Genomic DNA, 22,228 nt, shown 5'->3' with positions numbered 1-22,228 from the left:
TGAAAAGTAAGGAATTTGTTTAATGCTTAGTACACATATACATACATATGTAATTTACTGTTGATTTAAGAAGGATTCTAAAATGCTTACATACTCGTATGTACACTTACTTTTAACACGTTTGTGTTAAGAGTGCCCAAAGATACTCGATACTAACCGACTGAATGTGTCCATCATGTTACGGGAATTTGTTTAACGACCGAAACGGAAAAATCCCATTTAGGTACCAGGACTAACATACGTTATAGAATAACTGCGTTGCCTGCCGCCCCAAGTAACTGAAGCCTTGACCACACGAGCGCAGGAGACATAAAGACAGACCGTGCTCAACCATTTCTTCCTGCAGCTCACACTTCCTAAATGTGTTGTTACTTACGAGGCCCATCTTATAAGCATTTGAGGCCAGAAGGCAGTGTCCAGTTAATATGCCCATCATGAGTCCATCGTAAGTCTTCTCTACCTCTAGAGATATAAGTAACTATGTGAGTCTAACGTCGTAGTATTTGCACATGATCTTCGAAACGTTGCAGCTCCGCGCTTGTTCATGGCTTTCCTGCTAGATGTATCATATGCAACTCCTGTCTGCTTTTGATTTCTCTCAAATGGTTTGGCACATCTACCGTCGATTCATTGAGTGCTCTGCCCTCCTTTGCCAGTTCATATGCCTTTTCGTTACCTTCTATCCCTTTATGACCAAGAACACAGCATAGATGTACAGTCCAGCTTGGGAGAAGTCTCTTCAACGCTTCTTTGCATTTCAGAATACTTCTTGATGAAGTACATAAATTGACGCGACGGCAGCTTAAGCACGCTTCCCCCAGAACTGCTTTCTTAACGGCTACAACTTCCACCTGAAAGGAACTGCAGTGATCTGGCAGCCTGTAAACAGCCGACAAAGTAAACAGCATACGAGGCCCCTTCCGTTTATTTGGAACCATCGCACATAGGTAGATTTTCAAGTTTTAGGCGGCCAAAAATATTTTATTGCCTATATCTTCATAAAACTGTTTAATAAATGAAAAATTATAATAATTTGTGTAATTAATCGGTTATATTAAAAAAATAGATATTACACTGTGTAACACTACAAAAATTTCTACGCAGTGAGGCTATTTTTCTTGTTGTACAGCAAGAAGTGTAATAACTTAGTTCTGTCTTTATCTAGGGTAAATTTTTAATAGGTTTTATGAAAAATTATAATAATTTGTACAACTAAGCGGTTATATTAGAATAGATATTACACTGTGTAACACTAAAAAATACCTGCGCAGTGAGACTATTTTCCATGTGGTACAGCAACAAGGGTGTATCAAACCCTCTATCTAACCCCCTATCTGCAAGTATCTGCAGCTAAATGTAATGCAGTTGACAAGCTAATTGTGCCAAGTACCATGTTCAAAACGAGTTTTCACTTGGACGGACTTGGAAACATAACAAAACTGGTTTTGAACGCCAAAAATAAAAAAAATAAAAATTTTTTTTTACATCCTAAATAAAATGGGTTCTTTATCAATTTATAACTTTTAAAAATCACAAGCACCATTAATAATGTTAGTTTTTACCTGAAATATCAGAATCCATCACAATTACTCAATTCAATTGTCTTAAAACTTAAAATATTCATGTTAAAACATGCGATTAAAAAAAAAAAAACCTAACACGCGTTTCAGAAATACCTAAATTCCGATTACTTGACAGCTAACGCCAGATATGCGAAGGATGGGAAGGGGTGGAATTATTGTTCCCCTCTCTATTCTTATGTGGCGGTGCTTTTTTTGTAATTGTGGCAACTTTCAAAAATTCAATTATGGCCGCCTAATTGTCTAAAATCTACCTATCTGCATCGGTATACACATTGATAGAATGTTCTGTCATTTCCGCACCCTTGCGCTAACCCTCCAGACCTAGAAAGTATGATAATGGGATTTTGATGTGTAAATATGTATCTTTCCTCACGGTATGAGGGAATGCAAAATGTAAACAGGGTAAGCGTAAGTAAGCATAGTTTTTTGGAAGTAGTATGCTGTATTGGGGAGTACAGAATGTATGCGTAGTTGTATAGTCACTACACGCTGGCGTAATGTGAGACCACTGTACTTGGTAGAGTTGATTCATTTCTTATCAACGAGTTATTGGTTTGTGTTAATTGAGTTTTCGACGAGTTATGGAAATTTGGTAAGGATAACACAGGTTGTTGAGATGTTTTATCAACGTGTAATCGATCTGTTATCGATTTACTACCGAAAAGCTACCGATTTGCTATTAAAAAGGGTTTGCTTTGTCATCAAAATGATATCGAGAAGTTTTTGATTTATTGTCAAAAAATTATGTATTTGTAGTCGACGAGTGGGTTCTTAACGAATATTATCGAAAAATTATAGACTATTTATCGATTATTTTATTGTTTGTTTTATCATGGTGTGTTTTTCTTAATTACTACATTTTTATGCGTTGTTGTTATATTATGCTTTGTAATATTTTACTAAATTTTTGGTTTTATTTTACATTGGTATTTTATTGTTATGTTATGTTGTGCAATGTTATGTTATATTATGTTCTGTTATGCTATGCAACGTTATGTTTTGTTATCTTAAATCATGTGAGCTTATAAAAAACTATATATTTTCGTGTCTTTTCGTGCTATTTAATGTAAGGAAATGTGGTGCGATGTTATGTTATGTTATGTCATGTTATGTTAAGTTATTTTATGTTAAGTTTTGCCAAGTTAAGTTACTGTATACCATTTTATGTCACGCTGTTTTGTTACATTTTCCCTTTTTCCTGTATTTTATGTTGCGTTATCCTGTGTTATAATGACCTATGCCATGTTACTCATTTTTATTTTATATTAAGTCAATATCAATATCATTACCAAGTCATGAAAGCAACAACAACATCAGCACTCAAAGCGATTTGTGCTGGAAAAAACAACAACAAAAGTCAGCATAAATATCGATAAGAGTTAAAATCACTTGAAAAGCGAGTTTGAATAAAGCAAAATTTCAATTCAAGTGGCGTAGAGTAATTGTATGTGTGTGTATACGTGTGCATGTCTCTTGCAGATGTTTGTGTATGTAAGTATTTAAGACGTTTTGGGGCGGTATTGCGCTAACACCTTTGACGCGTTGACCGCACATTAACACTAATTAATGTCAATAGCAATAAAACAAAATACTTTGCAAGTTATTGCAACAAAAACAGCAGCAACAACAACTAATACATTGCAGTTAGTCAAACAGCAATAAAATTGAGAAAACGAAAACTTTTTGAGTACAAAATAAATTATATTAAATTAATGCGATGCACTGCGCTGCGTTGTTCAGTGTTGTGTTTTGGGCAGGTGCCACATTAAAGAGAAACAACAACTAAAAATTAATTCAACATAGTTGCATGCATTATTGAGCGAGATGTTGCGGAGGGTGATATGGAAGAAAAAAAATATCGCACAAAAATCGACAGCTGCATTAAGCTTGCGATTTTTTTAACACTGAATGAACGTGTGTGCGTGTGTGTGTTTGTGTGCGTGTGTAGCGGTCGTACGTGCAACACAAGCAAGTAGCAATGCCACAAGCAACAATGTAGTTAGAGCAGCAGCGTAATGATTAAAATAACAAATGTATTCCACTATTTTTTGTTTTTTTTTGTTAAAATATTTGTTTTTGTTTTAGTACCTTTTTGCAGTTGTTTTTCTCATTGTAAATATGCCATAGCAACATTGTTGCAACAGTATACAAAAAGTAAAAAAATATAATAATAATTGAATTAAAAACTATTCAAAATTTTTATTAGAAATGCAATTACATGCGGTGGTAGGTTGTTTTACAAGGCAATATGGGTTTTTGGCGAAATTTGGCTAAAAATTTAATTTGAAATGTATAAATTAGAAATAAGTGATAATTTGCAAGTTTCTTAAAACTGAAATATACAACGATAGGATATTTTTGAAAGTATGCAAACTGCTGTGGATTTTCTTAGAAATCTCAAATACAAAATGATTGAACTTTGTATATAACTTAAAAAAAATATTAAAAAATTAATAAGGAAATGTCTTTGAAAATATTCTAATGTAATAATCTACAAATATTTTTGTTTTTTGTTTATAGAAATTATTAAGCTGTATGGATTTTAGTTGTTTCGAAATTCAGGTAGTTATAAAAAAAATAAAAATAATAATAATTTTTGTTGTTATATCGGCCTACTGATAAAAAATATTTCCATTAAAAAACGATTTGAAAAAATATATATGAAAATTAGGGCCTCTTTAAACACTCTAATTAGAAAATGAAAAATTAGAAAATTAAAATACTTCTAAAAATTAAAAAAAGCCGATTAAATAGCTTTTTGATATACATATGTACATACGTTCGACTTTATGCATTTTTTTTAAATATCCCAAATTTTAATTTAAAAATAAATTAAAAACGAAGTAAAAATTTAAAACTTTCTTTGGAGCAATTTATAAAACTATTTAAAAATTCTAAGAAATTTATTTCGTATTATATGTTTTTAACAAGCATTACAAAAAGGAAATTTAAATTGGAAAATTTGAGTATGAAAATAGAAAATTTACGTTGAGCAAATTTTGAAAACCAAATTTTAAATTTTTGGGAGATTTTAGAAATAACATACATAAATGAAACAAGTAAGGACGGGACTGTCTTCGGCTGTGCCGAAGACTTCATACCTTTCATGAATGGGGTTGAACAATAATCTTATCCCGTTCGTAATCTCCAAATAATCGAATGAATAAGATAAGAAATATATAGTGAACAGATGTACATACCTAAACGATTTTTAAGATAAATCTTAATATATAAAAAACACGTGTCACACAATTGAGGCCAATGGAATCCTAAACTACTGAACCGATTTTGAATTTGTTTTGCACCCCGTGTGTAGTTTGATCTAACTTGAAATATAGGATAGGTCTCTAGGGTCACTAGGGTCTCGAGATATAGACCAAAACGTGGACCCGGATACCCCTAGAGTGTGTGTATAGAATATGGATATCAAATGAAAGCTGTTGATGAGTGCTTTAGTACAGAGTAATATATTATCCAGAGACGGACTGGGACTGGACTGGGACTGGAATAAAATACATACCACCTTCTGGGACAGGCAATAAGGGATGCAGAAAAATGAGAAGAAATTGGGAGAAGAGAAAAGAGAAAAGAGAGAAGGAAATTGAGAAAGAGATAGAATGAGACGAAGATGGAGATAGAAGAAGCGAAAAAGACGGAGGGAGGAGTGAATAAAAGGATTAGGAAAAAGTGAAGAGGGGGGAGGGCAGAGTCAGACGGAAAAAGCTTATAAAAATATATGCAGATTTTCCAAATTTAGGGGAGGACAACGTCTGCCGGGTCTTCTAGTATAAAATAAAATATATGTACTTTGTGTGAGGATGGAAAGTTTCAGGTTTTTTGTGGTCTGCGTGTAAAAACTATGACTACGAATCACGTATTTCAACAATATACGACGTAAACGTAGGCATTTGGTGAAATTTGAAGCTTCTAGCTGTTAAAATGGGGCTGAAATTGCGAATATATCTAATATATAAAATTCTCCTGTCACGGTTTTAGAGGCTTAACTCCTCCGAAACGGCTGAACCAATTCTCATGAAATTTTGTGAGCATATTGGGTAGATCTGAGAATCGGCCAACGTCTACCTTTTTTTCGCTACGTGCCTCGGGTCTTGAGATCAAAACGTGGACCCGGGTACCCCTAGAATGTGTTTATACAATATGGATATCAGATGAAAACTGTTGATGAGTGCAATTGTACAGGATAATTTTCAAACCCCTGTGTGACTAGGGTCTCGAGATATATCCCAAAATGTGGACCCGGGTACCCCTAGAATGTGTTTATACAATATGGATATCAAATGAAAGCTCTTGATGAGTGCTATATTAAGGGAAAATTTTCATACAACTGGGAGGCTAGGGTCTCGATATATAGCCCAAAACGTGGAAAAGGGTACCCCTAGAATGTGTTTATACAATATGGATATCAAATGAAAGCTGTTGATGAGGATAATTTTCATACAACTGGGAGGCTAGGGTTTCGAGATATAGCCCAAAACGTACACCCGGGTACCCCTAGAATATGTTTATACCAGGCATGCTTAACGAACGAAACGATATCATTTCGTTACGATAATCAACGTTAATAAACGAAACGAAGTCATTTCGTTTCGTTTATTAACGTTAAGAACGCCAAATTAACGTTAATTTGACGATCTTAACGTTAATAAACGAAACGAAATGACTTCGTTTCGTTTATTAACGTTGATTATCGTAACGAAATGATATCGTTTCGTTCGTTAAGCATGCCTGGTTTATACAATATGGATATCAAATGAAAGCTGTTGATGAGTGCTATAGTACAGGATAATTTTCATACAACTGGGAGGCTAGGGACTCGAGATATAGCCCAAAACGTGGACCCGGATACACCTAGAATGTGTTTTTACATTAAAAAAATAAATAAATGTAAGGCGCGATAACCTCCGAAGAGATCTAAGGCCGAGCTTCTCTTCCAATTTGCGTCGTGCTCCTCTTGCTTTTCCCTACAAATTGGCCGGAATTGGGACCTACATGATTTTATGCCGACTCCGAACGGCATCTGCAAGGCAGATGAGTTTTCACTGAGAGCTTTTCATGGCAGAAATACACCCGGAGCGCTTGCCAAACACTGCCGAGGGGCGACACCGCTTAGAAAAATGTTCTTCTAATTGAAAAACTTTATTTCTAAAATTTTGATGTTGCTTTGCCCGGGGTTTGAACCCAGGGCATCCGGTGTGGCAGGCGGAGCACGCTACCATCACACCACGGCGGCCGCCGTGGGTATCAAATTGAAGATGTTGATGTATGTATGCTTTAGTACAGAGTAAGTTTTACACCGCTGGGTGACTATGGTCTCAAGATATAGGCCAAAATATGGACCCGGATACACCTAGAATGTGTTTTTATATTATGGGTATCAAATTGAAGCTGTTGATGTATGTATGCTATAATACAGAGTAAGTTTTACACCGCTGAGTGACTAGGGTCGCGAGATATAGGCCAAAACATGGACCCGGATATCCCTAGAATGTGTGTGTATTATGGATATCAAATGAAAGCTGTTGCTGAGAGCTCTAAAGTTCATTGTGATATTCGATTTAGTCGCATCAACCTGGCAAAACTGATAAATATGCATGCGAAGCCGAAAGAAAGACAAGAATTAATAATACCCGCATACCTATTTACATACGTCCTATTCGATTTGCCTGAAATTTCGTATATAAATTTGACTAAATTAGTATTTACGATGCTTTTTTCCGGGAAGTATACCAGAGACGGACTGGGACTGAGACTCGGAGTGGGACTGGGACTGAGACTCGGAATAGGACTGGAACAAAATACATACCCCCAAAGGGGGGGACATCAGAATTCGTTTTAGAGGTATGGTTCCTTCGGCAAAGTTTCTTATTTTGATCCCTAGAATATGATTTTCACAGAGCAATGGGCGTTTTTTTTTTGCCTCCCCACAAATCGACCCGGCCTAATATATATACTATATATATATACTATATATATATGCTATATATACTATATATACTATATATATATACTATATATACTATATATACCACAATATATATACTATATATACCACCATATATATACTATATATACCACCGATCTTTATGATTTTTTCAGACAACAGTTTATGCTATATACGTAAGCATTCGTTGAAATTTGAGGCCTCTAGCTCTTAAAATAGGGCAGTAATTACGAAAAGTTTCTTATCTGAACAATCGGTTGTGGGGGATATATACTATATATACAACCGATCTCTATGATTTTTTCAGACAACAATATATGCTATATACGTAGGCATTTGGTGAAATTTTAAGCTTCAATCTGTTAAATAGAGGAAGATATGACAAATATCCTCTTTTTCTGAAAAGTCGGTTGTATGGAGGATATGTGCTATAGTGGTCCGATCCGGCCGGTTCCGACAAATGTCCAATCGGACACCCAAATTGTTTGACGCATTATCAAACCATCAACCAATAAAAAACCAATCGATTTAGAACACTTATCAGTATGGAGTAAAAATGATCTGATTGGTGAAACGAATCGGATGGGCAAGGATCCAATTCGTTAGCACCAATGGAAAACAGCTTTTCAACGTATTGCTATGCAGCTGACTTCACGTTCGCAAGTGACAAAATCACTCATCTCTATATTTTCGCTGAATACACACCTACAAATTTTTTAAAATCATTTAAACATTGTAAATGAAATTATAAATTAAAGTTTTAAAGTAATTATTAAATTAATAATAATCGAACAACTAACCCAGCTGAGTTTTCATCAATTTCAAGGAAATTAAAGAAGGTAATAACCTTTCAGCGGCCGTGCCATTTTGCTCCTGTGAATTGAAATACAGACAACTCTAATTGCCACCAAACGGTAGGGTGCTACCGTTTTGCCGGATAACCTCAAACTGACTTTGTTCCTGCCATCCACGTAAGTGATAATATAACATTCATTGTAGTAAAGTTCAATATTGCATTGAACACAAATACACCCGCTCACCAAATTTTATCAAGATATCTCAAAAATTGAGGGACTAGTTTGCATATAAACAGACAGACGGACAGACGGGCATGGCTAAATCAACTCAGCTATTCATCCTGATTATTTCGGTATACTTAATGGTGGGTCTAACTATTTTCCTTTAAGGACTTACAATTTTGGGTTTCGTGACGAAATTAATATACCATTTCATTTTCATGAAAGGTATAAAAATAGAATAATGTATATACATATATATGTAAATAAATGAAAAAAAAATTTTTTTTGTATAAATAAAAATAGAATAAAAGATTTAATATTTTAAATATAGAAAAAAAAAAAAAAACAATTGACAATCATTTTTATTTATTTTATTTTTTTTGGAAAAATCTGTATGAATTTATAAAAATTTTAAAACACAAAAAAGTTTAAAATTAAAAAATTTGCGTATGAAATCAGAAAAAGTTAGGGTCATAAAATATTAAAAATGAAATTTTAAATTTTTCAGATTTTGTAATATTTTGCAACCCAATAAGGGGTTTTCAAAAACCACAAAAATGAAGATTGTCAGTTTTATTTAAATATACTACTTGACGAATTTCTACATATCCAGCTACTGGGGCGGTTTGACGAAATATTTTTTTTACATATCTCCGGATGAAATACGGATTTTTTTCGCTATGAACAAACGAAAAACTCAAAACAATATTTTTTCAAAATTTTACTACAAAAAAATTTTTTTAAATACCCCACTATGAGGGCGGTGATTTGGCTTTATTGCACAATTTTCTTTGTTGCTTTTTATTTTGTTAAGATTCTTACCACATTTGCTTTTGATGTAGCTGTCGGTTTTTCGCATTAGCTTAGCAACAAAGTATACAGCGCGCGGAAATTAGCATACCAAACTGTTTGCAATTAAAATGCGCTCAAAAGCGAGCAACAATTGCAACAATAAAAAATAAATCAAGAAAAATTATTCAGAGGCAATGAAAAGTTATTAGCGAGAAAAATTCAATGCTACACCTTTATTAAAAGCATAAAAGTATTATTACTAATTTTGTTGTTATTGTTGTTGTTATGCACCTGAAAGTTGATTATAGGTACGCCAGCAACAATCATAAGTAAAATGATTGTTTTTGAGACAATCATGCTCAAATGCATAACAATCTTTTTAAATATTATTGTTGAGTTTTTGTTGTTTTCCTGTAGTTGCTGTTGTTCTCTTTGTTGTTGTTTTCCTTGCAATTGTTTTTCTTTGAAATTAGCTGCCGTGTGCACATAGAGAACCGCCTTTCACAACAATCTTTTCCAACACTTTTGCCAACAACATATATGTGTAGCTGAGTGCGATAATTGTTGCAAATATCACGCGGACACACACATACACACACAAGCACATTTGCAATACATTTACTTATTTAAACACAAAATGACGGACAGATGTACAAATTGTTAGACAAGCAGCGGATGAGTGATGAGTATGTAGCGCAACACGGGTTAAAATTTTCAAATTCTGAGTATTGGTGCTGGCCAAACAACATGGCTGTCGGATAGCTAGCGGACAGCCTGACATGTGAAGGCGAAAACAAAAGTCGATAGAAAACGCTTGTGAGGTGGGTAAATGTGAAGCGACGAGGCAGTGAAACGGTTAAGCAAGCGCGCGGTAGCTACAATTTGATATTTTACATTAGACTATGCCGCCTTAAGGCTTGGTTTCCTCCAAAAGCGGCGCCGCTTTATTATGACCGCTAAAAAGCGGCCGATATACTCACCGTTTTCAGCGGTACCGTTTTGTTGGAAACTACGAATACTTACGGCATGCGATCCCGTAAATTTCAAATTTTCATTTTCGCTTGTTTTTTAGTTTCTTTATTATTTTTTTAAACGCGTATGTGCGAAAAAAACTGATTCAGAAAAAATAAGCTTCAAAAATGATGTTTATTTTATAAATAACTAGCAGACCCGGTAGACGTTGTTCTGCCCTAAATTTGGTCTATCTGCATACATTTTAATAAGCTTTTTCAGTCTAACTCTGCCCTATCCCTCTACACTTTTTCCAAAAATTTTATTCACTCCTCCCTCCGCCTTTTTCCCTTCATCTATCTCCATCTTCGTCTCATTCTATCTCTTTCTCAGTCTCCTTCTCTCTTTTCTCTTCTCTCAAGTTTTTCTCATTCTTCTTCATATCTTATTGCCAGTCTCAGAGGGTGGTATGTATTTTGTTCCAGCCCCATTCCGAGTCTCAGTCCCAGTCCTAGTCCTAATCCCAGCCCTAGTCCGTCTCTGGTCTACTTCCCGGAAAAAAAAGCATCGTAAATACTAGTATAAGCTAATTTTTATACCAAATTTCAGGCAAATCGAATAGGACGTATGTAAATAGGTATGTGGGTATTATTAATTCATGTCTTTATTTCGGCTTCGCATGCATATTTATCAGTTTTGCCAGGTTGATGCGACTAAATCGAATATCACAATGAAAATTACATTAAAGCTCTCAGCAACAGCTTTCATTTTATATCCATATCCGGGTCCATTTTTTGGCCTATATCTCGAGACCCTAGTCACCCAGCGGTGTAAAACTTACTCTGTACTAAAGCACACATCAACAGCTTCAATTTGATACCCATAATGTAAAAAACACTATCTAGGCGTTCACGGGCCCACATTTTAGCCTATATCTCCAGACCCTGTGCGTCGATCCTGAACCGACCCGATCCCGAGACCTTTCCAAAGAATGCAAAACCGTGGAAATCGGTTCGTGCGTTTTGGAGTTATAGCGTCAGGAAGGAAACCCCGACTTATTTTTACCGTTACGTAACGTGCGCCATATAGCGGCACCGCTTTCGAGGAAACCAAGACTTTATGGAATGATAGAAACTACCGGACAAAATATCCATAAGAAAAAGTATTTTTCAAGACAAGCACACGTTTGTTAGTTTTTCACATAAAATCTTTGAATTTGCCTTTAAGTTTTGAAGAAATTTGTCTCTGTTTTTTTTTTCGGAGTATCTTGGTTAAAATTTTATCAGATTTTATAGACGGTGGATTATTTTTTTTTTGGATTTACATATTTTTGTTGACAAAAACAAATAAAAAAGTTCAGGTGTAACCGAACATTATATACTCAGCGTGAGGTTTAATTGTACATTTCATTTCAGTTAAATTACTTTTCTACATAACACGTGGCACCGCCCGTTTAAAAAAAAAAAATGTCTCCCCATTTTCTCTTACAATAAAACTTGATAAGTTATATATCATTGATTCAAAACTATTTTTTGCTAAGCTTATTATTCTAGTCTACGACCCTTTTAAACTTGTTTTATATCTAAGTTCCCGTGGTCTTTAACCGATCTCATCCATTTTTCTAGAAATATTTCCTGCTACAGGGAAAATTTGTGTACCCAATTTTATTACGATCCGTTAATTTTTCTTCGAGTTATGGCTCTCGAAACATAGAAAATTGCTTAGTCATAAAAGGGGCGGTGCCACGCTCATTTTTTTTAATTTGAAGTTTTTCGCATTTATTGTTATAAATCCACTTGGGAAATGAAATACCATTGATATAAAGCTCTTTTTTGCAAAGATGCAGCTTATTTTATTCCTCCACGACCCTTTTAAAAATCTTTTATATAAAAGTGGGCGTGGTCCTTAACCGATTTCGGTAATTTTTCTTCAAAGCATTCCTTATAGTAAAGGCAACCTCTCTGCCGAATTTTGTTACGATAGGTTTAACACTTTTTGATTTGTGATTTATGTTTGTAAAATTGATTTTATCACAAGTAGGCGGTGCCACGCCCATTTAAACACATTTTTATCAAGAGTCTCAATATCAGTCCACACGTCAAATGTCAACATTCTAGGTGTATTATTAACTAAATAATCAGGTTTGTTGTGTGTTCCAAAATGTTATACATATATATATGTAAGTGGGCGTGGTTATCATCCGATTTCGCTCATTTTCAATACCAATCTATTCTGGGTCCAGGTAAGCTCGTGTACCAAATTTGGTGAAGATATCTCAATATTTACTCAAGTTATCATTTTAACGGACAGACGGACGGACGGACATGGCTCAATCAAATTTTTTTTAGATACTGATGATTTTGATATATGGAAGTCTATATCTATCTCGATTCCTTTATACCTGTACAACCAACCGTTATCCAATCAAAGTTAATATACTCTGTGTGCAAAGCACGCTGAGTATAAAAATTGTTCTAATGTTTTTTCGAAATTCGAACTTTTTTCGATATTTGAACTTTTTTCGATATTCGAATTTTTTTTCGAAAATCGATTTCTTTTCCAAGTTATAGTATTTTAGTTTTCCTAAACAAGTTAAACTTTTGTTCATAACTTGTGCTGGTGCTGGCCGATTTTGTTCATTTCATGTATCATAAATGTCTTAACTTTGCGATTCAGTTCTTGAAAGGAAATCATTTGAAGTTCGTTAACTTTGAGCGAAATAATTTCAGTTTACGGGAAGTACTTGAATGGTATTCTGAAATCAGTATTGTCTGTCCTAAAAAATGTTCTCCGAAAACAATGCCAATTGATAAAAGACAAGGTGTAAATATTTCACTGGAACGCAACACTTGTCCAAGAACATACAAGAGCTGTATCTCCCGGAAAACGTGTATCTTTCTTTCTTAACAGTTGCTCCGAACAAGACTCCCCCCTCCCTCCCCACATACATCAGTTTCTTTGAACTATTAAATCTTAAGCCATTGCTAGGACAGGCAGCTTGTCACAGATATTAGGGCTTAGAGCCCTACTATGTAGTTGAGCAGCTTAGGCGTTTGAACGCGTGAATTGCGCTGTATTTTAACAGACTTCCGCTGACTGGACCGTTCCTGCAAAGTACAGTGGCCTTGTCGCAGGAAAGGGCGCTGCTGCTATGAAGTGATTGATATGCTAAAGTGTGCTGACACAGAAACTCCGGTTCTGCATAAGAAGATGAACGGAGCGACGAAGCAGTCCCATACTGTGACGCTATTAGATGCAGGAACTGCGTATTCCGAAACACTGAACTGGATAATATTAACACCTTGATATAAATAAATGAAGTTTTTTTAAACTGCTGAAGGCAGGATAAGAATCCCATAAGAAGGTTAAATCTGAGGACTCCCCGAATCTGTTGCATAATCAAATCCGTAATATACCGACACGGCATTGAAAAGTACTCCGAATTTATCCGTTCTTCTACTAAGCAAAGAGGCGGAGCGAAATGTTGGAGGAGGGCAAACATACAAACTTAGCAAGGGTTTGCTGGGTGGTTTAACACTTAAGAGGTCAGAGTTTAAGAAGCACTACTTTCCCTAAAGGAGTATACAGATTTTAATTAAATTTTTGGCTGCGGCATTTTAGTTGGACTCAAATCAGTTCACACCTTTTAACAGCTCCGTAAATATTTATACTGTAAATATTGTTAGTTGAATAAAATTTAAAAAAGAATTGGAAATTTCTAAAAAATAATTTGATTGAGGAAATTTTTAAAACATAATTTGATTGAGGTGGCAAGGATTTTTCAGCATTAGACAAATTGTATCTCTAACTAACTAAAATAGTTTATGCAAATACGTTAAAGTGGAACCACCTTGTTTTCTTGTATGATGCATTTCACCATTTCACAGAACAGGAATTTCAACAGAATAAATACATATATATAAAATAAATAAGTTTAATTCTCGAATACGAAGGCTAGAACATGGCTGTTGTGTTGTTTTCCGAGAAAATTCAAATTTATCTCTACTTTTTTTTGCAAAATAAAATTTACAAATATATTTGCTATTTTTTCAAGTACGTACCAAATTTACACACTTTTCGACACATTATCTTTTTAGCAACGTAAATTAGTATGAAATTGGACACAATTTAAGATAAAAATCTGATTTTTTGTTTGCTCTGAACAAATATTTTATTATAAATTTTATTTTCTTTTTCAGTAAAAACTTGCTTGCGAAACAAATATTTTCGCTAAGATAAAAAAAAATTGCTTCAGCATACACTGGATATGCTTATAAATTACAAAAAAATACAATTGCAAATATTTAAATATTAACTCAGCGCTTAGTCAAAAGTTGTAAAACAAAAAGCGAAAGTGAAATCACCGTTGAGTTGATAAAAGAAAAATCTGGCAGATAAATTTGCTTGCACTTACTTGCACACTCGCGTAGATAACAAGAACAAAAAATATCTGAAGTACAAATCTGAAGACAAACGCCATCAGCAAAATTAATTATGTACTTAAATAAATTTAGTGTAAACAATAAGGTTAAGCTAATTTGACAAAAGGTCATTTCTGAGCGATTTTTTTCGCCTATAAAAAATTAAATGGCTTAGTTTACTTATTTGCGGGTATGAATGTAATGGCGTACATACCCATAGATAACGCAGATAGCCTTAGATAACAATTGGCCATGAACTGCAGGAAACTTCTGGCAAAAAAGCGCTGCAAATGATATACGAAAAATGAAAATGAAAGAAATGAATGAAGTTTACCACGAAACCCAAAATTTAGAGGAGACGCTAAAAACTCACTGTCTGTTTGTCCGTCAGTTTGTATGTCTGTTTGAACGCAAACTGGGCCCTCAATTTGGAGATATCTTGTTGAAATGCGGTAAGCGTGTATATTAATCATTTGTCCGAATCGACCAGATCGTACGACTATATCATATATGTATCTCCCACACAACCGATTTTTCGTATAAGAGGGGTTTCGTTATTTATTCCTCATTTTATTAGCTAGAAGCTTGAAATTTCACAAGATGGGTTTCAACGGATGAGTACATATAAGGCATATATTGTTGTTTAAAAATATCGTTATGATAACTCGTATATATAATGTATATCCCATACAACTAATGGTTCAGATTTTATGAACTTTTGAAAATTTGTAAGATTACACTGGATCGCAAATTCCAATTTTTTTTCTGCACCAGATACGCGATTATGAAATTCCTATGTAAAATCACCCCCTGATTCCGAAAATCAAGGTTATTTTTAATTCTATGGTAACGTTTTTGAGATATTTACGAATAAAGGTTTTTTCAAAAAAAAAAATTGAGTCCACTTAATCATATATATCTCAAGAACGAATTGAGCAATTCCAAACTGTGCATACAACACTTTTTGCTAGGCCCTGCAGATTCAAAGATAACGAACAATCATTGCGGATTTTTCCATTTTTTTTGTAAGAAGCTCTGTTTTATTACAAAGAAATAAGCTCTCATTCAACAAAAGCGATGGACTAATACAAAAGTTATAAATATTCAAGTAAATATATCCATTTAATACTTAAGTACCCTACTGCTACATATGTGTTAGTATTCGTATATCAGTTAGTTAGCAGGTAAATTTTCGAAGGGTTATTAGATACAAAAAACTGTTACGCCCCGATTCTAGTGTGGTAACAACATTCTTCACCACGGTAACGAAATCATGTGACAACTTTTACATCCTTTTGGTATTCTACCCGCGAAAGTAGCCGCATAATTTTTTACCCACAAAAGTAGGTGGTTACATCGAAATAAACTCACAACAGCTGTTGTTTAGAAAAAGCAAAATTGAAAAATAAAGAGTTGTAAGCCCAAATAAGTAAAGTTAATAGTAAAAAAGTGTTGCCTCTTGCTATATATTATATATTTGTTTACATTATGTACTTTCACAGAATAAATTACAATATACCTGTGTAGAAACTTATCATGCATAATATGCATATACACATCGTTCCGTTTCTTCGTTAACCTCGTATCTACAAGTGATACACTTTCGGCAAAGCGAACACGGTTACCACACCATGTTTTCATTTGGGACCAAAATTCATCGAAAAAAAGGACCAAATTTTTGTTTTATTTTATTAGTATAAAATACAAAATTTTAGGATGTTTCCATATAAAATTTTACTAAACATGGTGAAGTGCAACCAAAAATGGTAACCTAAATCATTCCCTCCTTCTACATTAGAAACATCTTAATTTTGACATAGGATAAGTTTATGTCTTCCACCAACCAAACGTTGTGAACCTAGTTTTGGTCACAAAGCTCTTGGTTCTAGCATTATGTTGTTGATTGCAATGAAATAAAATGTATAGTGCAGTTAGGTTTTAGTAAGAAACGGTTCAAAATTTGCGTTCTGATGTTGCCGAACTATGTATGTGGAAAACTCAATAAATCATAAACGAAACTAGGCAATTTTGTTAGTGCTATTTTTATAGATGCTTACTTTTTCCCTTAACGTTTAAACTTCATATCAGAGCCTAGCTTCGGTAAGTGTGAGTTTTGATCCCAGGTCTCAGGGGTTCTGCTAGCACCTACGGGCATAATTTTATACAAAACATTTCTTCCGAAATCAAACCTCTTTTGCATTTGCTTCCTTCTGTCTTCGAGTTAAAATATTTGTTGTGCCACGATACTTAATTTTCAACTACCTTGCGTGGCTTAACACCACAATAGTCCTGGAATACCTTGAACTCATTGAGCTGGGTGAGAAAGATTTAAATATCAAAGTGCCAAACGAGAAGTAATGCATAGAATTTCTTTGTATAAGTTTTGAAAGTGTTAGGCGCACGGCAGAGTGCTCGCTATAAGCTATGCTTGGCGAGAAGCAAGTTTTATTTTCATATATTTTACATAGTGTTGTATAACCGATCGAAATATCTAGCCGTTATTAATATTATTATAAAACAAGAGTTTTTTTTGATTAGTCGGTTATTTCATCAACAATTAACGACAATGTGTTTGCCAGCACTTTTTTTTAATGCCTGGCATAAATTATATCCTAGGTGAAATGTTACTGTTCTGGTACATTTTACTGACTGAGAAATTTTTTATGGTGAGAGTTCCATTGAAGTAAATTCAAAATTATATGGGGGCTAACGAAAGTGTGGCGAATTTTTGGGCAATATTGTGAATTTTTACCTGAGTGAAAAAGAAAGAAAAGTACCAATCGTAGCTACTGCCTAAAGAGGACCAAAATTGAAGAAAAGGGACCAGCGAACCAAATGGGGTTGGAAGGTACCATTTTTGGTCCAAATGGACCAAAGTGGCAACCGTGAAAGCGAAGAAAACTACCTTTTAAATTTCTCCACAGACACTGGTGAGTTTCTAGGTGATGACAGCGTTACCACTTGGGCCAGAATCGCGAATAAAAGAACTGTTAACGATATTTGGTTACATAAATGTTCTGGGAACTATTTTACCGGTAACGCTCAGAATCGGGGCGTTAGTGTCGTTTTCTCAAACCCAGGTACATTTCAAGCAAGAGCATATTTTTAAGGCAGGTAGTATTTTCTTTGTAGAACTAGGGAACCTTTTTGTCTAGGTAGGCTTGAATTTTTACTTGATCTAAGTATAAATAATAGTACATGCGCCTTGTTCCTTCGTAATATCTGCAAGGCTCGCCGGATACTATTCAGTTTATAATTGCAGTTTATAGCCCGTCATTTGTAATATGAGTAAAAGAGCGCGAGAGTTTGAGTGACCAAATGACCCAGATATGTTCTGTTTCATATGCGGTCAATTTATCGTTAAAAGGATGCGACGTGTGTTTTCAAATCCTTTGAAAGTTACATACTATAAGTATTTTGAAATTGAGCCTAAAAACAATGAAAAACCATGGACACCGAATAATGTGTGCACCACATGTCGAGTCGAATTGATTTTTTCGGAAACTGGAACAAAAAGGTGCGTGGTAAAATTAGGAATTTGCTCCCTTTTAATGCATAGCTGACTAATTTCTGAAACTATCTATTTAGGCGACATATGAAATTTGTTACACCAATAAAGTGGAGGGAACCAACTTGCCATTCAACGGACTGCTATATTTGTACTACAAAAGTACTTGGGGTTGGAAAGTCAAGAAAAGTAACCTATGCGAGCGTATCTACAGTGTCATTACCAGAACTAAATTCAACGGAGGCTACATTGCCAGAATCAAATTTAACTTTATTTCCGGCTCCAGTTTCATTGTCAACAGCAGTATCTGATTACGCGGCATCATGTTGTACTGGATTTCAAACGGAAAACGAAAGAAACTATTTGTCACAAGCACAACTCAATGATTGGATGTGGAATTTGGAATTGTCAAAGGAAAAGGACTCTCGTATGCAACAATTTAAATTTGTTTCATCCGATGTTGAGGTAACATATTATAGAACTCGTCGCGAACAATTTTCCAAGTACTATACGAAGGAGGACAGTGTTTGTTACTGCTGGTCTATTCAAACAGTTTGGTGAACCATATGGTTCAAAAGAGTGGCGATTATTCGTAGACGGCTATAAATTAAGTTTAAAGGCCGTATTATTGCATCATACGTAGGAAACGTATGAGATAATGCGAAAATTGCTCAAATTATCAAATACGAAGAACATGATTGGAAAATATGTGCCGATCTTAAAGTCGTTGGAATGCTATGTGGTCTACAAAGTAGATACACAAAATACAGTTGCTTTCTATGCAAATGGGTTAGCCGAGTTCGTCAAGACCACTACATCATAAAGGATTGGCCAGAACGAATCGAGTTTCAAGTTGGGGTGGATAACATAAAATACTCCCAACTTATGAAGAAGGAAAGAAGGCGAAGCTTTTCATCATTTGAAGACAATCTTTCCAGAGATTTCAGAAGCAAAAATAAAGGAAGGGATTGTTGTGGGACCGCAAATAAGGAAAATGACCAATAACCATTTCAAAGAACTATTGTCACCAGTGGAGGCAGCATCGTGGGATCCTTTTGAAAAGGTCGTTGCTTCTTTTTTAGGCAAACACAAAAGTCCTAACTACGAGATGATAAATGAACGACTTAATCAAAAACTATTCGGAAATAGGTAAATAAAAAAACATATGTAAGACCGTTTTCTCAGTTAACTTTAAAACTTATCTGCCCGATAAACAAAAAATTTGTATGAAAATTTTTAAATTTACATGAGAATATATAGCTCTAAATCTGAATTCATCGTCCAGTTCCGAACAAACAAGAACGAGGAGAATGTGAACAAAAAATTTGTTCTGAATTGAAAGATAAATCCAGCCTAAGAAAATTATATACTAATGTGTCACTTATGTATTTATCTAATTTTTTTTTTATTTTCTTTCAGGAGTAAATATTCATTTCTACACTCCCATTGAAATTTTTTCCCGCAAAATCTTAGCGACGAAAGTGACGAGCATGGCGAAAGGTTTCACCATCGAATGAAAAAGATTGAAAGTCGGTATCAAGGATTCTGGGATGTCGCTATGATGGGTGACTACTGTTGGTTTCTCATAAGAGAAACCGATCCTAATCTAAATAAGCGTCAAAACAAGACACATAACTTTTTCAATTATAAAATAAGATCATAGAGTTAAGACAGAATCATATGTACATAGTTATGCTATTATTTGTAGGGTACTTAAGTTTTACTATATGGATATATTTATTTGAATGCTTATAACTTTTGTATTAGTTCATCGATTTTGTTGAATGAAAGCTTATTTTTTTTGTAATAAAACAGAGCTTAGAGAGAGAAAAAAAAATATGCAAAAAAATAAAATTTTCGAGATCCTTCCTCGCAAAGTACAAAATTTTTATATTTATACAAAAAAAAATTTTAGAAATCCGTAATGATTGTTCGTTATCTTTGAATCTGAAAGGACTAGCAAAAAGTGTTGTATGCACAGTTATTTTTATTACCTTTTAAAAGCTTCAAACCGTTTTGGAATTGCTCAATTCGTTCTTGATATGATTAAGTGGACCCAATTTTTAAAAAAAACCGTTATTCGTAAATATCTCAAAAACGTTACCATAGAATTAAAAATAACCTTGATTTTCGGAATCAGGGGTGATTTTACATAGGAATTTCATAATGGCGTCTCTGGTGCATTTTGGCTGTAAACCAGTGTTATTATTCAGCTCCATTCATGAAAGGTTTGAGGTCTTCGGTACAGCCAAATCTCAAAAAGCTGTCGAATCAACTTCGCACAAAGTGTTGATTCTGAATTACCTACTTCAATAGTCATATTAGCAAAAAAAAAGTGCATCAAATGTAAGCTACAGCTCTGTTAAAAAAAAATACAAATAAATATCCTTTTTCTACAGATAAAAATCCATCTTCTACAGATAATTCCAATCTAGAATAAATTTTTCCTATTTCTTTTGATCAACGCTTTGGTGTGTTCCTAGAAGCGTATACCTTTTTTCTGGAATAATCTAATACCAGCTCTTATTGACTTGAATTAAAAGATCACGATTTAAATAAAAGCAAGTCTGGTCTTAAATAGTATATTTTTTATATAGAAGAACTTGAGTTTGGATAACTTACTCCAGGGGTCGTCAGTTCTATACTGGAACAATTTGAGAACAATTTCTGTGCGCTTCATAAAACAAGCCACAGCTTGAAATTTTTTCAATCTCCAAAACTGTAGATGAAAATGAAAACAATCGTAGACTAGTTCTAGTTTATTATTCTATAAAGTCAACAACAAACACAACGCGGTCGACTGTAATTTAATTTCGCTGCGGCAGTTCTCTGTTGGAACAATCCTGCATTATCCGAATTTATGTCATGAAACATTAGCCTCTAACTCCGTCAATCTTTATAGAAGCCTTCAACGCAAAGAGAACCTTTTATATGTTCAATTATTTCAGGGCTTTTCTAGTAAGATCTATAAAAACTTTCAGCTTCTATTCTGAAACAATCACTACACTTATTCCAACTCGAAAACATAGAAATGAATGCATTCAACTTTTCTACTTTGATTAATCATTTTTTTGTGTGTATAAATTGCAACTATAAAATGCGTTATTTATCAACATTCATCATCCCTCCACCATTATTGTGGCATTCCGGCTGTCATTTGCACTCACGAACAGACGACGGGGTTGTTGATTTTGATGGTATCATAGTGTATTAAAGAGGGTATGTAGAACAAGAACACGTACACACCCATATGCCCTGGTGCACATATACTAATGTACATCTAACACTTATACAAACGGATTAATTCACGCCATCTCAATGATAAGCTTCGTATAACTGACAACTTGACGAGAAATGCCATTTACCGACGGTAAAACGGACTAAAGGTTAGAGAGCTTTGAAGAGATGATAGAGGTGATTAAGATAGCAACCTTATGGTCAATGAAATTTAATTTTTGAATTTTAAGTTTTTGAGACATAATTTTGAGTATACTTTCTCATCGAAACACTTTTGCAATTAAAAATACCTCCTAAAAAGTTGAGATTAAGTTTTCCGCAACCAAAATTTTAAGTTTTTATGTGGCACAATTTTAAATGTTCTTTCTAAAAGCCTTTTTTGAGGTTGGATTTACTTCTACACTTTTAAAATATTTCTTTTCAAATTAAGTTTCCTTCAAATTTTAGGTTAGGTTTGCGGTAATGCAAATTTGGGGTTAAGTTCTGAACTATACATTTTTTAATGCCTTTTGGTTTGAAGTTCCACTAAAAAATGGGATTATGTTCTCTGCTAACCTTTTTGAAAATATTCATTCCACCAGAGTTTCTCTAACATTTAAGATTGTGTTTTCTTTTTTCAAAATTTGAGATTAGGTCTTGTGAGACGCACTTTTAAAATAAATATATTTTTTTTTACCCCAATGAGCTCCTCTAAAATTCGAGGTAGAGCTTTTGGTACTTAAATTTCAGGTTATGTTACCTAGGATTTAGTTTTG

At 34.2% G+C, this 22,228-nt stretch overlaps 1 protein-coding gene across 7 annotated transcripts in view; it reads right to left on the bottom strand.

Annotated features, from left to right (window-relative positions):
* The window catches only part of bi (T-box transcription factor bifid), a 481,645-nt gene that overhangs the window by 300,840 nt on the left and 158,577 nt on the right, over nucleotides 1-22,228 (bottom strand). The gene's annotated exons all lie outside the window — the stretch shown is intronic.

This window comes from Eurosta solidaginis, chromosome 4, assembly GCF_040869045.1.
Source record: "Eurosta solidaginis isolate ZX-2024a chromosome 4, ASM4086904v1, whole genome shotgun sequence".
NCBI lineage: Eukaryota > Metazoa > Arthropoda > Insecta > Diptera > Tephritidae > Eurosta > Eurosta solidaginis.
Note: the sequence above shows the minus strand (reverse complement) of the source record. Positions and strands in the feature narration are given on the sequence as shown.